The sequence below is a fragment of the Monodelphis domestica genome, chromosome 4, assembly GCF_027887165.1.
Source record: "Monodelphis domestica isolate mMonDom1 chromosome 4, mMonDom1.pri, whole genome shotgun sequence".
Lineage (NCBI taxonomy): Eukaryota > Metazoa > Chordata > Mammalia > Didelphimorphia > Didelphidae > Monodelphis > Monodelphis domestica.
In genome coordinates, this window is record NC_077230.1 from 446,772,905 (window position 1) to 446,776,295 (window position 3,391).

Sequence of the window (3,391 nt, forward strand, 5' to 3'; positions counted from 1 at the left end):
GCTCACTCTCTCTGTCTCTCTGTCTGTCTGTCTGTCTCTGTCTCTCTGTCTCTGTCTCTGTCTCTCTGTGTCTCTTTGTGTCTCTCTCTTTCTCACTCTCTCCCCCCTCTCTCTGTCTCTCTGTCTCTGTCTCTCTGTCTTTGTATCTGTCTCTGTCTGTCTGTGTCTGTGTCTGTCTGTCTGTCTGTCTGTCTGTCTCTCTCCCTGTCAAGAGCAAATAAGATCTTGAAAGGCCAGAATAGTAGTGACCTCAATAGAGGATTATATAATTAAGTAAAGATATATGAAAAATCATATACAAATACAAACTCAAAAATTCAATTTCACAAAATAGTGGATTATGACTCAACATAAAATCAGTGAAATTTACTTTGATTGCTGAAAAAATTCTGGAATAAATTATGAGAAAATTAGTTCTAAACACCTATAAAAGGAAAGGATGATTACAAAAGATTCATGATGAACATGCTACACTGCTCCTCCACCTGCTGACAGACAGGTGATGGATACAGGGTAAAACTCGAGACATGTATCAGGATACAGCCAATGGAGAGATTTCTTTTGCTTCACTATACATACTTATTATCAGTTTCATTTTTCCCATTTTTATATTTTTGGAAAGAGAGTCTTCAGCAGTCTGTACCAAATATTTAGGGATTTACAAGGACTGTAATTCAATATGGGTTGGCACGGTGTCAGAACAGTCAAAAAATTCATTATTCTGGGCCAAATTAAGAGGGCATAACAGTGAGGAATAAGGCAATAGTCACATTCTACTTGGCCCTTGTCAGACAAAATCTGAAGCAAGAAGTTCAGAGTTTGAATTGCATATAAAAAATTTGGAGCAAGTCAATAAGAGTCCTTGTAAGACACTGAAGTGTTCTGAGAACATGCCAAAATAGAAAGGAACTAGGATGGCAAAGAAAAATGTATACAATACACTGGTTATGAAAAAAGATTGCTTCTGTGCTCTTTAAAAGCAGGAAAATGAAGATGTTTCCAACTAGTATTCTCTCAACAACTCCCACTGTGGACCCGATTCAAAATGATGGAATAGCAGCCAAACAACCGAATGCTCAGAATCTTAGTTAATGTTTTCATATTCTACTCAGGAATTTAGCTCAGAAAATTCTCCACTGGAAAAAAATCTCCACTAAATTAGTTAAGTGAGTTCAACTTTCATCAGAAATTCAATCAATTCAACTCTATTTCAGAAATGAAATGCAGTTCCCAGTAGAATGGCAGTTAAATTGAGTTGCCTCTAAGTATTTCTTCAGAACATTAAAAAATAACACTTAAGACTGAGGCCTCTGGAATCATCATTTGTTTTGAATTGATTAAAGTCCTTAATTCTTGGTCAGTACACCATAAAGTACTAAATGACATCACTGACAGGTAATGGTGTCTGATGGGAAAAGTATTGAACTTATAATCCACATATACAAAATGGTATTCTGGCTTGGAATAATTACTATGTGATCATGGCAAATTCTTTCTTTCCTCTGATCCATAGTCTCTTCATAATTAAAATGACAGTAATAAACACAATTGAAGTTACAAGACTGTTACAGTGAAATCCTACTCAAAAAAGGGAAGTGCTGTATAAAAGTGAATCATTTCTTCAAATACTTTGTCTTCCATTTTTCCTTTATACTTCCATCTTTTTACCTTTCCTTCTACTTCTTTATGCTTCTCCACACTGTGGATCTCATCTTCATCATCATCCAGTGCTAATTTCTTCACTGGTAGTCTTCTCTTCCATCTTTTTGCTCTGCATATCATTCCTTTCTTTTTCCTCAGTTCTCTTCATTCTTCACCCTCCTCAGCTTCTCCACCTTCTTTTACCTTTTCTCATTCTTCTACTTAGTTTCCTTCCCCTTTCTTCTCCAAAAATTTCTTCACTTTAATCTGCATCTTCATAATCATTTTTGTCATCAGAGGAGTTATCCCATCAGGCTCTGAAGTGGTATTTCTATCTTCAAGGAGACACAAGGTACAAACTATGCTAAGTCTTGATTAATGAGTCTATATATCATTTACACATCTCAGACATTTTAATAGAAGAGAATGCCCTGGTCAATGTAAAGGGAAAGTTATGAAACAATTCAGTGTCACCCTGCTATCACATTGGCCTTAGGCTTAAAGAATCATCACAGATCCAAGCAGAGAAGCATCTCTTTCTTCTCACAGCTTTATGCACAGTAGAAGGAAAACTCCCTTAGTTCTTGGACTCTTTCCGCTAGATCCCTGTATATAAAGCAGATAATTAGAGACTGGAACCATGATTGTATTGCCACAAAGAACTCTCCATTGAGAAAATTCCTTTTGCCATTACAGTTCTGGGTTGTGAATAAATCTTTAGTGTTGTGGATTCCTGTTTTAAATTTAAATTGGGCACTTCATGATATCACTGATCATTATCAATTAAAAAGATGGTACTTATGTAACTGCAGAGACACTATGTGGTCCTTTGTCTGAGAGACAGAAGTGAAATATCTGATTGAATTAATGCAAGCAGACAGCAGAGGGGCTTGTTAGTGGAGTGATTATAGGAAACAAAGATCATTTTCCTTGCAGAAGGACTTCATACACATCCCCATTACAAACATGATTTTTGAGTCTTTGTCAAGCAATAACTGCTGGAAATATCTCTATATGCTGAACTAGTGACAAGATATTCTGTACCAGAACCATGTAAGAGAACAATATACTGAGAGTAAACCCAAGCTGTAGGACTCTCTCATTTACAATTGGGGACAAAGAAGGCTGAAATCCTTGAACTATATATAATATTTTCTGATGAAACTCCCCCAAGGCCAGAGTCACTGTGTAAGCCAGATGCCCACATAGATTCTCACATGCTAAGAAGTTTCCCTGTTCTGAAAAGCTCATGGGACTCCAACTCACTTTGCCCCAGTTGGCCTTGCTGAGGACCCAGAAGTTGGGAGGAACAAGTGAGAAAACAAGTTTTTACTCAGACGCAGGGACACAGGTGCAGAGCCCCCAGCAGTTGTGGTCCCCAGAGAGCCTCACTGATTGAGCTCTCTCTGCATAGGGGGAAGCAAACAGAAGATCCTGTCCGTATCCAAAAACAAGGACATTTGTTTATAATTACCTAAGCCCAAGTTCTTCATAAATACATGTGGGTCAGCGATGCCTCTATCATGATCATCACCCAGAATTGTATTTCAATGTGTCTGCATGACTGTCAGGGGTCAAACAAAGCTGGAACAACTGCTCAGCAAAGAGGCAGGTCCTCTGCAGGAGACTGTCTCTCCCAGGGTACCTGAAACTGCTACAGGTGCTGTTGCACTGCTTCCCCCAAAGCATATCACAAATTTTTTGGGATAGCAGGTGGTCTTTGGCTGTGAGCTAAAGAAGAGGCTACTTC